Genomic DNA, 13460 nt, shown 5'->3' with positions numbered 1-13460 from the left:
TTACTAGGTCTTAAAGAGGTTTCCCTACATTTTCTTCTGGAAGCTTTCTGGTGCTAATTCTTATATTTAGGTGTTTGATCCACTTTGAGTTAATTTTTGTGTAGGGTGTAAGATAGGGGTCCTCTCTCATTCTTTTGGCTATTGGTATCCAGATCTTCCATGCCCAATTATTGAAAAGACTATTTTGTACCAGTTCAGAGGGTTTGGGGGCCTTGTCAAAACTTAGTTGACCATAGATTTGGTGGTCTATTTCTGCACTCTTGATTTGATTCCATTGGTCAATGCTTTTGTCTTTGTGCCAGTACCATGCCGTTTTGACTACTGTGGCTTTATAATAGGTTTGAAAGTCAGGGAGTGTTAATTCTCCCACTTCATTCCTGTTTTTTTTGTTTGTTTTTTTTTTTTTTTTAGGATGCTTTTAGCTATTCAGGGACTCTTTCCCTTCCAGATGAATTTGGTAGCTTTTCCAAATCTTCAAAGTAGGTTGTTGGAATTTTGATTGATACTGTGTTGAATCTGTAGATCAATTTGGGGAGAATTGACATCTTAACTATATAGCCTTCCTATCCATGAACAGGGAATGTATTTCCACTTATTTAGATCTCCTTTTGTTTCTTTTAGCATTGTTATGTAGTTTTCTGTGTACAACTCCTTTACATCCCTAGGTCGGTTCATTCCTAAGTACTTGATTCTTTTAATTGCTATTTTGAATGGAATTTTTTCCTTAACTGACTCCTCAGCTAGGTTATTGCTTGTGTATAGAAATGTTATTGATTTTTGCACATAAATTTTTTATTAATTAAAAAACAATTACAAGAAACACAAACATTCTTAACATTTGCTCATTCCATTCTACATATATAATCATTAATTCACACTGTCATCACATAGTTGCATATTCATCATCCTGATCACTTCTAAGAACATTTGCATCAATTCAGAAAAAGAAATAAAAAGACAACAGAAAAATAAAATGAAAACAGAAAAAATCCCTTACCCATCCCTTTCATTGATCACTAGCATTTCAAACTAAATTTATTTTAACATTTGTTCCCCCTATTATTTGTTTTTATTCCATATGTTCTACTCATCTGTTGACGAGGTAGATAAAAGGAGCATCAGACACAAGGTTTTCACAATCACACAGTCACATTTCACATAGTGGAAGCTATATCATTATACAATCATCATCAAGAAACATGGCTACTGGAACACAGCTCTACATTTTCAGGCAGTTCCCTCCAGCCTCGCCATTGCATCTTGGATAACCAGGTGATATCTACTTAATGTGTAAGAATAACCTCCAGAATACCTCTTGACTCTGTTTGGAATCTCTCAGCCATTGACACTTTGTCTCATTTCGCTCTTCCCCCTTTTGGTTGAGAAGGTTTTCTCAATCCCTTGGTGTTGGGTCTCAGGTCATTCTAGAGTTTTTCTCAATCCCTTGGTGCTGAGTCTCAGCTCATTCTAGGATTTTCTGTCCCACTTTGCCAGGAAGGTCCACACCCCTGGGAGTCACATCCCACATAGACAGGGGGAGGGTTGTGAGTTTGCTTGTTGTGTTGGCTAGAGAGAGAGGCCATATCGGAGCAACAAAAGAGGTTCTCTTGGGGGTGACTCTTAGGCCTAATTTTAAGTAGGCTTGACCTATCCTTTGTGGGGTGAAGTTTCATATGAACAAACCCCAAGACTGGGGGCTCAGCCTATAGCTTTGGTTGTCCACACTCCTTGTGAGAATATTAAGAATTCAAGTTGGGGAGGTTAAATTTTCCCCCATTCTCACCATTCCCCAAAGGGGACTTTGCAAATACTTTTCCACTCCCTGATCAAATCACTCTGGGATTCATCGGGGCATCACTCTGGATAAACCAACAAAATCTCACGTCCTACTCAAGGTTCCACATACTTATGTTGTTCAACCAACTATCTACATAAGTTATATTAGGAGATGCACTAGTCAAAATATAAATTTTGTACCAAATAAACATTTTTTGCTTTAGTCTCACACATAAGTTGAAATTTTAAAATATTTATTACCCTCTATTTTCAGCACTCTGCAGTAATGACATTCCTTTGTTCTTCCTCATGCAAAAAAAATTTTTAATTTGTACATTTAGTCACCATCATTATACACTCTAGGCATTCCTAGATTACACCATCTCAATCTTTATTGTCTACCTTTCTTTCTGATTTCATTTATGTCCCCAGCCCTCCTCCCTCTATCATTCTCACATGCAGCTTCATTCAGTGTTTTAACATAATTGTATTACAGTTAGGTAGTATTGTGCTGTCCATTTCTGAGTATTTACATTCTGTCCTGTTGCACAATCTGTATCCCTTCAGCTCCAATTACCCAATATCTTACCCTATTTCTATCTCCTAATGGTCTCTGTTACCAGGGAAATATTTCAAGTTTATTCACTAATGTCAGTTCATATCAATGAGACCATACAGTATTTGTCCTTTTGTTTCTGGCTAATCACACTCAGCATAATGTCCTTAAGGTCCATTCATGTTGTTACATACTTCATAACTTTATTCTGTCTTACAGCTGCATAATATTCCATCTTATGTAAATGTCACAGTTTGTTTAGCCAGCTCTCTGTTGATGGACAGTTTGGCAGTTTCCATCTCTTGGTAATTGTTAATAATGCTGCTGTAAACATTGGTGTGTAAATGTCCATTTGTGTCCTTGGCCTCGTGTCCTTTGAGTAGAGACAACATATAGATGGGTCCTGTTTTTTAATCCATTCTGCCAGACTATGTCTTTTGATTGGAGAGTTTAATCCATTAACATTCAGTGTTATTACTGCATGGGTAGTACTTTCTTCTACTCTTTTGCCTTCTGGATTTTATATGTCATATCTAATTTTCCTTCTTTTTACCTTTACTCACAATCTTCCTTTCTACAGTTTTCTCCACACCTCTCTCTTCTGTCTTTTCATATCTGTCTCTAGTGTTCCCTTTAGTATTTCTTGCAGAGCTAGTCTCTTGGTCACAAATTCTCACAGTGATTTTTTTTTTTTTTCTCTGAGAATGTTTTAATTTCTCCCTCATTTTTGAAGGACAATTTTGCTGGATATAGAATTCTTGGTTGGCAGTTTTTCTCTTTTAATAATTTAAATATATCATCCCACTGTCTTCTTGCCTCCATGGTTTCTGCTGAGAGATCTACGCATAGTCTTTTCGGGCTTCCCTTGTATGTGATGGATTCCTTTTCTCTTGCTGCTTTCAAGATTCTCTTTCTGCTTGACCTCTGACATTCTGATTAGTAAATGTCTTGGAGTACATCTATTTGGATCTATTCTCTTTGGGGTACGCTGCACTTCTTGAATCTGTAATTTTAAGTCTTTCATAAGAGTTGGGAAATTTTCGGTGATAATTTCCTCCATTAGTTTTTGTCCTCCTTTTCCCTTCTCTTCTCCTTCTGGGACACCCACAACACGTATATTCATGCGTATTGTCATTCAATTCCCTGAGTCCCTGCTCATATTTTCCCAATTTTTCCCTATATTTTCTTTTTCTTGTCAGATTTCAGATGTTCCGTCCTCCAGTTCACTAATCCTGTCTTCTACCTTTTGAAATCTACCATTGTAGGTTTCCATTGTTTTTTTCATCTCTTCTACTGTGCCTTTCATTCTCATAAGTTCTGTGATTGGTTTTTTTCAGACTTTTGATTTCTTCTTTTTGTTCATTCCTTGCCATCTTTATATCCTCCCTGAATTCATTGATTTGTTTTTTGATGAGGTTTTCCATGTCTGTTCGTATATTCTGAATTAATTGTTTCAGCTCTCGTATGTCATTTGAATTGTTGGTTTGTTCCTTTGACTGGGGCATATCTTCAATTTTCCTAGTGTGATTTGTTATTTTTTGGTGATGTCTAGGCATTTAATTACCTTAATTGGTTTATTCTGGAGATTGCTTTCACTTCTTTTACCTAGGGTTTTCTTGCTGGATGAATTTGTTGTCTGCCTGTTCTTTGACATTCAGTTCAGCATTTATCTGGACCTCTAGCTTAGGTTTTGTTTAACAGAGAATTTTTCAGTTCTTGTTTTCTTGTTTCTCGCCCTGCTTGTATGATGCCTCCCCCCACACATACACACACACTTAGGAGGGTCTGCTTAGGTATTAAATATCCCAGTCATATTTTCCCAGACCAAACTGGCCTCCTATCAGAAGGAAAGAGTCACCGGCGTTGGTTTTCACTGAGGGTGAGACCCAGCAGGTTGAAAGACTTTCCTGTGAAGTCTCTGGACTCTGTTTTTCTTATCCTGCTTGGTATGAAGTGCTGTCTGCCTGCAGGTCCCACCAGGGTAAGATGATGCAGTACCTTTAACTTTGGCAGACTGTCCCTGCTGGGGGCATGGTGGAGACAGAGGAGAGGTTGTAGGCTGGTTTTAATGGCTTCAAATTACCAAGCCCTGGTGTCTGAATTCCTTGAGGGAGGGATTCCACCTGAGTTGGGCTTCACCCCTCCCCTGGGGAAGGCACAGGCTCTAGACAAGCCCTCAAATGAGCTCGTTTCTGCCTATGCCTGGAGCAGTTGTAGCCTGAGAAGCCCTGCTGCTGAATCCAAAGGCAGTCAAGCCTTTGTAGAAACACAGCCACAAAAACCTCTGTCTCCTTTTTATTTTTCTTTTTCCATCAGCCCTGCCCCCTTGGTGCCGGGGCAAAAATAAGCGACCTCCACTTTGACCAGGTTCACCTGAGCTGGGTGCCTATGTTTAGTAGTCAGAATTTGTTAATTAATTCCACAATTGGCATTTCATCAGGCTCAGCCCCTGCTGCTGGTAAAGTCCCTTTCCTTTCCCCTCTGGGAAGCCTGTGGGGGAGGAGCGCCAGCCACTGCAGCTTGAGGAACTCACGGTTCTGGGGGGGCGCGCAGCCAGTCCAGCTAGTCCAGACTGGGGTACACTGTGTGTCCAGTCACTGACATGGCCCCAGGAAATGTTCTGTACTATTTCTGGTTATTTAGTAGTTGTTCTGGAGGACGAACTAAAATGCACACATTGTTAAGCCGCCATCTTGGCCCAGAAATCCTAGCACATCAATTTTATATCCCGCCACCTTACTGCATTTGTTTATTAGCTCAAGTAACTTTGCTGTGGAATTCTCAGGATCTTCCAAGTATAGTATCATATCATCTGCAAATAATGAGAGTTTTACTTCTTCCTTTCCAATTTGGATGCCTTTTATTTCTTTGTCCTATCTGATTGCTCTATCTAGAACTTCTAGCACAATGTTGAATAATAGCAGTGACAGTGGGCATCCTTGTCTTGTACCTGATCTCAGGGGGAAATTTTCACTTTCTCTCCATTGAGTACGATACTTGCTACTGGTTTTTCATATATTCCCTTTATCATATTGAGGTAGTTACCTTTGATTCCTATCTTTTAGAGTGTTTTTATAGGAAAAGGATGCTGAATTTTGTTGAATGCTTTTTCAGCATCAATCGAGATGATCATGTGATTTTTCCGTTTCAATTTGTTGTTAATGTGCTGTATTACATTAATTGATTTTCTTGTGTTGAAGCATCCTTGCATTCCTAGTATAAACCCCACTTGGTCATGGCGTATAATTCTTCTGATTTGCTGTTGAGTTCTATTTGCTAATATTTTATTCAGAATTTTTGCATCTATGTTCATTAGGGAGATTGGTCTGTAGTTTTCCTTATAGCATCTTTACCCAGTTTGGGTATTAAAATATGAGCTTCATTAAATGAGTTAGGTAGAGTTCCTTTTCCCTCAATTCTTTGGAAACATCTGATCAGGATTGGTGTTAGCTTTTTATGGAATATTTGATAAAATTCCCCTGTGAAGCCATCTGGTCCTGGGCTTTTCTTTGTAGAAAGATTTTTGATGACTGTTTGAATCTCTTTACTTGTGATTGGTTTGTTGAGATCTATTTCTTCCTGAGTCAGCGTAGCTTCTTTGTGTGTCTCCAGGAATTTGTCCATTTCATCTAAGTTGTCTACTTTGTTGGTGTACAGTTATTCATAGTATCCTCTTATAATTTCTTTTATTTCATTGGGGTCTGTGGTAATGTACCCCTTCTCATACTGATTTTGTTTATTTGCATCCTCTTTCTTTTTTTCTTTGTTGGTCTTCCTAATGGCCCACCAATTTTTTTGATTTTCTCAAAGAACCAATTTTTGGTTTTATTCATTCTTTCTATTGTTCTTTTGTTCTCCCATTCATTTAAATTTGCTTTAATCTTTGTTATTTCTCCTCTTCTATTTGCTTTGGGGTTATTTTGCTGTTCTTTCTTGAGTTCCTCCACGTGAAGCAGTTAAGTCCTCGAATTTTGCTCTTACTTGTTTTTTAATTAGGCATTTAGGGCAATGAATTTCTCTTTCAGCACAGCCTTTGCTGCCTCCCATAAGTTCTGATAAGTTGTATTCTCATTTTAATTCATCTCCAGGTAGCTGCTGATTTCTTTAGCAATTTCTTCTTTGACCCACTGCTTGCTTAAGAGTGTGTTATTTAATCGCTATGTATTTGTGAATGTTCTTGTTCTTTGGTGATTATTGAGATCCAGCTTCATCCCATTGTGATCAGAGAGAGTACTGTGAATAATTTCAATGTTTTTAAATTTATAAAGACCTGTTTTGTGCCCCAGCATATGATCTATCCTAGAGACTGTTCCATGAGCTCTAGAGAAGAATGTATATCCTTGTGCTTTGGAGTGCAATGACCTATATATGTCTGTTAGGTCTAATTCATTTATTAAGTTATTTAACTTCTCTATTTCCTTGATGATCTTCTGTCTGGTTGTTCTATCTGTAGAAGAGAGTGGTGCATTGAAGTCTCCTACTATTATTGTTGAAACATCTATCATTCCCTTCAGTTTTGCCAATGTCTGTCTCATGTACTTTGATTTATGAGACAGCATAAACATTTATGTCTGTTATATCTTCTTGGTGAATTGACCCTTTAATTACTATATAGTATCCTTCTTTGTCTCTTATCATGTCTTTACATTTAAAGTCTATTTTGTCTGATATTAGTTTAGCTACTCCTGTTTTCTTTTGATTACAACTTGCATGGAAAATCATTTTCCATCCTTTCACTTTCAATCTGTTTGTATCCTTGTGTCTAAGAAGAGTCCCTTGTAAACAGTATATAGCTGGATTATGTTTTTTAATCCATTTTGCCAAACTGTATCTTTTAATTTGTAAGCTTAGTCCATTGACATTCAACGTTATTACTGAAAAGGTGTTTCTTGATTCCATCATCTTATCTCTTTAATTTTACTTGTCAGATCTATATATTCTTTTCCCTCTTTCTCTTTGTATTCTTTAAATTACTCATAATTGTACTTTTCAATTCTGTACGCTTCTCCAGACCTCCCTTTCCTGTTTTTTTTTTTTTTTTCAGCCAGCAGAACTCCTTTTAGTATTTCTCGTAGGATCAGTCTCTTGTTAAATTCTTTCAGAATTTCTTTTTCTGTGAAAGCTTTAATCTCTTCCTCAATTTTAAAGGACAGTTTGGCTGGGTACAGAATTCTTGGCTGGAAGTCTTTCTCTTTCAGGATCTTGAACATATCATACCTCTGTCTTCTCGCCTCCAGTGTCCTAGTTGAGTAGTCTGAGCTCAGTCTTATTGGGTTTCCCTTGTATGTAGTAGATTGTTTCTCCCTTGTTGCTTTCAGCATTTTTCTGCTTCAATTCAACATTTGACAGACTGATAATATGTGCCTTGGGGGAGGCCTATTTGGATTTCTTCTGTTTGTAGTTCATTGGGCTCCTTTGACTTGTGTATTTATGTCCTTTATGAGGGTTGGGAAGTTTTCCCCCATTATGTCCTCACCTACTCTTCCTAGCCCTTTACTCCTCTCTTCTCCTTCTGGAACACCAGTGAGTCTTATATTTGCATGCTTTGTTCTGCCTATCATTTCCCTGAGTTCCAATTCAATTTTTTCCATCTTTTTTGCCATTTGCTGTTTTGAGTTTTTGAAGTCAATTATCCTGTCCTTTGTATCACTTATTCTTTCTTCTGTCTCTTCAAATCTGGTGTTGTATGCCTTTAGTATGTTTTTATTTGGTCAACAGGATCTTCAATCCCTGTGATATATGCTATATTTCTATTTATTTTTTCAAATTCCTCTTTATGCTCTTCTATTATCTTCTTGATCTCCTTCATGTCATTTACTATCCCACTTATTTTATTGAGTAGAGTTGTATGAACATCTTTGATTAGTTGTTCCAACATCTGTGTCTCCTTTAGTGTTTTAATTTGGTCGTTAAGCAAGGCTATATCTGTCTGCATTGTGATATGCATAGTGATCTTCTGCTGTCTTTGTGGCATGTAGATATCTTGATTGATGAACTTTGAGAGTTTTCTTTCAGTAGTTTAAGGCCTTGTGTTTGTGGGATGGCTGTACAGCAGGGAGCAGGAAATGGAGTGGAGCACTCAGTGCAGTGATTTGTTTCAGGGCAGGTATGGGCGCAGTTTGGGGATGCTGTGCTGATGCTTGTGAATGTGAGCACCCAGTGGCCAGGGAGGATGTAGCTGTGTGAGTGAACTGGTCTGGGGGTCATAACCTTGTTGTGCACTGGTCTAAGGCACAGGGCCCTTTGTGCACATGTGTACAGCTGTGGCAGCAGGTCACGGTTATGCCTTCATGGATTGGAGGCAGATGTGACCCAGCTGTGCAGGGTGGCACTTTCTCGGAGCTGGGAAGTGAGGCTCCCAGAGCTGAATGATGTGATTGGGGGCCCATGCACATGCATGGGCCTGGGAGTGCTGTAAATGGATGCACTGAGCTCAGGGAGGGTGGTATGAGGCTGTGAGACACTATGGGCAGGGGACAGGAGCAGCCTAGGTATGGAGGTTAGTGTCTGTAACATTTATGCACTGACAACAGCCTGTGGGGAACAGGGACAGGGCGGTAGTTCTCAGGAGGGGTGCAGAAGAGGTGGATTGGGCTGCACTTGGGGTTTGGGTTTGGGGCAGGTACATGTACTAGGGGCTGGTGGGGTGGGAGATACCTGGAGTGTGGAGAATGGGAGCAGGTGACAGGGTTCAGGTACTTGGGGTGTGGGATGAGTTGCTGGTCATGCAGCTGTGCTGTTGAGGGTAGTGCATCAAAGGAACAAGGCCTGGCTTAATTCCTAGTCCCATGCTCCCATCCTTGCACTCTTGCAGGCTCCACACCTCCATGCCTCCACACCAGGCAACCAGCTTTTTGCCTCTCAGTTCCTCAGCCTCTGCAGTCAGGGATGACACAAGTGGTGCAGAAGACTCTCCCAGGAGAGCCACACTCCTGAATCACTGCCTCAGTTGCCCTCCTGTCCCTTGTCTAATTTTTCCATGGAGCAGGGCTAATCTTGAGCTACTCTAATCAGCCATCTTCCCAGAAGTCCCCTATAAGAGACTCTTTTTAAACCCAAAGATACAAATAAGTTGAAAGGAAAAGGATGGAAAAAGATATTCCACACAATCAGTAACCAGAAAAAAAATTAGGGTGTCTATATTAATATCTGACAAAATAGCCTTTAAATGAAAAACTATCATAAGGACAAAGAAGGACTGTCATGGTCAGGTTCATGTGTCAGCCTGGCAAGTGGTGGTATCTTTGGTTGGGCAAGTGCTGGTCTGTCTGTTGCTATGAGGACATTTCATAGAATTAAATCATGATCATGTCAGCTGCATCCACACCTGATTCCATTTGTAATCCACCAGGGGAAGTGTCTTCTGCAATGAGTGACATTTAATCTAATCAATGGAAGGCTTTTAAGGAGGATTCAGAAGAAATAGTCTCTATTTCTGCTTTAACTGGTGAGCTTCTCCTGTGAAGTTTGTATAGACCCTCCATCAGAGTCATCAGCATTACAGCCTGCCCCTACAGATTTTGGACTCTACGTTCCCATAGTTATGTGAGACACTTTTCCAAATTTTATACTTATGAATATTTCCTGTTAATTCTGTTCCTCTAGAGGACCCTAACTAATACAACTTGGTACCAGGAGTAGTTCTTAAGAAACAGAATCTTAAAAATGGGTTTTTACAATTGGTTTTCTACTCTGACTGGACTCAAAGGCACTAAGGACTCTGATTCCCATAATCAGAATGACACTGCCAATCCATGGGATCAGTTGGCGAAAGAGGTAGTCAAAATATCACCATTCAATTCTTCTAATGCTTCACTTGTATGAAGCCAGGCTATGGGGGATAATGTTTTTGACATTGTTATGGAATTTTGTGGAAATAGGAGGCATAGAAATGTTGGCTGGTTGTTGTTAGATACACTGGATGCATTAACGAGTGAAAATGATGGGCTTATGGCTTCAAATCAGAAACTATGCGCCATCTGACAGATGTAAACGTTTCTATGAGTCTCCTGAAGGAGAATCTTATTTCCTGTAGCTGTAGACTTGAGATCTCTGAAAATCAGACTCAGAATCTTATTGTTAGAGGAGTAACTTTACAACATAAACTGAAATCTCAATCTTATGTGATGGCTGCCATTAAAGTGAGGGCATTGATTGGAAAGGAATGGGACCCTGAAAAGTGGAATGATGACATATGGATTGATAATGATGTCTGCGGAGAGGTTGAAACACAAGGTCATGCTGAGTCATCTCTAGATAACCCTTTAATAGTCTGCCCAGAGAATATAGCCACACCACATCCAGCCTGCCCTGAGGAGTTGGCCACACAACCGCCACCTGAAGGGATTAGCCCTAGAGTGATTAATCTTGTTTCACAAGATGAAACTGGAAATGAGTGCCCTGAAGCAAATGCCTTGGAAGATACTTCTAATTCCTTTCATGACCCCACCCACCACCACCCCTCATTTCTTCCAGACCTATAACTAGACTAAAGTCTCAACAGGCCCCTAAAGATGAGGTACAAAGTACCACACATAAGGAGGTATGTTATACTCCAAAAGAACTGTGTGAGTTTTCCAATTTATATAGACAGAAATCAGGGAAATATGTATGGCAATGTATTTTTTTTTATTAATTAAAAAAATTAACTAACACAACATGTAGAAATCATTCCATTCTACATATACAATCAGTAATTCTTAATATCATCACATAGATGCATATTCATCATTTCTTAGTACATTTGCATCGATTTAGAAAGAGAAATAGAAAGACAACAGAAAAAGAAATAAAACGATAATAGAGAGAAAAAAATAAAAAGAAAAAAGAAGAAAAAAAAACTATACCTCAGATGCAGCTTCATTCAATGTTTTAACCTAATTACATTACAATTAGGTAGTACTGTGCTGTCCATTTCTGAGTTTTTGTATCCAGTCTTGTTGCGCAGTCTGTATCCCTTCAGCTCCAATTACCCATTATCTTATCCTATTTCTATCTCCTGATGGTCTCTGTTACCAATGACATATTCCAAGTTTATTCTCTAATGTCGGTTCACATCAGTGGGACCATACAGTATTTGTCCTTTAGTTTTTGGTTAGTCTCACTCAGCATAATGTTCTCTAGGTCCATCCATGTTATTACATGCTTCATAAGTTTATCCTGTCTTAAAGCTGCATAATATTCCATCGTATGTATATACCACAGTTTATTTAGCCACTCTTCTGTTGATGGACATTTTGGCTGTTTCCATCTCTTTGCAATTGTAAATAATGCTGCTATAAACATTGGTGTGCAAATGTCCGTTTGTGTCTTTGCCCTTAAGTCCTCTGAGTAGATACCTAGCAATCGTATTGCCGGGTCATATGGCAATTCTATATTCAGCTTTTTGAGGAACCACCAAACTGCCTTCCACAGTGGTTGCATCATTTGACATTCCCACCAACAGTGAATAAGTGTGCCTCTTTCTCCACATCCTCTCCAGCACTTGTCATTTTCTGTTTTGTTGATAATGACCTATCTGGTGGGTGTGAGATGATATCTCATTGTGGTTTTGATTTGCATTTCTCTAATGGCCAGGGACATTGAGCATCTCTTCATGTGCCTTTTGGCCATTTGTATTTCCTCTTCTGAGAGGTGTCTGTTCAAGTCTTTTTCCCATTTTGTAATTGGATTGGCTGTCTTTTTGTTGTTGAGTTGAACAATCTCTTTATAAATTCTGGATACTAGACCTTTATCTGATATGTCATTTCCAAATATTGCCTCCCATTGTGTAGGCTGTCTTTCTACTTTCTTGATGAAGTTCTTTGATGCACAAAAGTGTTTAATTTTGAGGCGTTCCCATTGATTTATTTCTTTCTTCAGTGCTCTTGCTTTAGGTTTAAGGTCCATAAAACGGCCTACAATTGTAAGATTCATAAGATATCTCCCAACATTTTCCTCTAACTGTTTTATGGTCTTAGACCTAATGTTTAGATCTTTGATCCATTTTGAGTTAATTTTTGTATAAGGTGTGAGATACGGGTCCTCTTTCATTCTTTTGCACATAGATATCCAGTTCTCTAGGCACCATTTATTGAAGAGACTGTTCTGTCCCAGGTGAGTTGGCTTGACTGCCTTATCAAAGATCAAATGTCCATAGATGAGAGGGTCTATATCTGAGCACTCTATTCGATTCCATTGGTCAATATATCTATCTTTATGCCAGTACCATGCTGTTTTGACCACTGTGGCTTCATAATATGCCTTAAAGTCTGGCAGCATGAGACCTCCACCTTCTTTTTTTTCCTCAAGATACTTTTAGCAATTCAGGGCGCCCTGCCCTTCCAGATAAATTTGCTTATTGGTTTTTCTATTTCTGAAAAATAAGTTGTTGGGATTTTGATTGGTATTGCATTGAATCTGTAAATCAATTTAGGTAGAATTGACATCTTAACTATATTTAGTCTTCCAATCCATGAAACGGTATGCCCTTCCATCTATTTAGGTCTTCTGTGATTTCTTTTAACAGTTTTTTCTAGTTTTCTTTGTATAGGTCTTTTGTCTCTTTAGTTAAATTTATTCCTAAGTATTTTATTCTTTTAGTTGCAATTGTAAATGAAATTCTTTTCTTGATTTCCCCCTCAGCTTGTTCATTGCTAGTGTATAGAAACACTACAGATTTTTGAATGTTGATCTTGTAACCTGCTACTTTGCTGTACTCATTTATTAGCTCTAGTAGTTTTGCTGTGGATTTTTCAGGGTTTTCGACGTATAGTATCATATCATCTGCATACAGTGAGAGTTTTACTTCTTCCTTTTCAATTTTGATGCCTTGTATTTCTTTTTCTTGTCTAATTGCTCTGGCTAAAACCTCCAACACGATGTTGAATAACAGTGGTGATAATGGCCATCCTTGTCTTGTTCCTGATCTTAGGGGGAAAGTTTTCAATTTTTCCCCATTGAGGATGATATTAGCTGTGGGTTTTTCATATATTCCCTCTATCATTTTAAGGAGGTTCCCTTGTATTCCTATCCTTTGAAGTGTTTTCAACAGGAAAAGATGTTGAATCTTGTCAAATGCCTTCTCTGCATCAATTGAGATGATCATGTGATTTTTCTGCTTTGATTTGTTGATATGGTGTATTACATT

This window comes from Tamandua tetradactyla, chromosome 14 (assembly GCF_023851605.1).
Source record: "Tamandua tetradactyla isolate mTamTet1 chromosome 14, mTamTet1.pri, whole genome shotgun sequence".
Classification (NCBI taxonomy): Eukaryota; Metazoa; Chordata; class Mammalia; order Pilosa; family Myrmecophagidae; genus Tamandua; species Tamandua tetradactyla.
The sequence above is the reverse complement of the archived record's forward strand: the minus strand, read 5'-3'. Positions refer to the sequence as shown.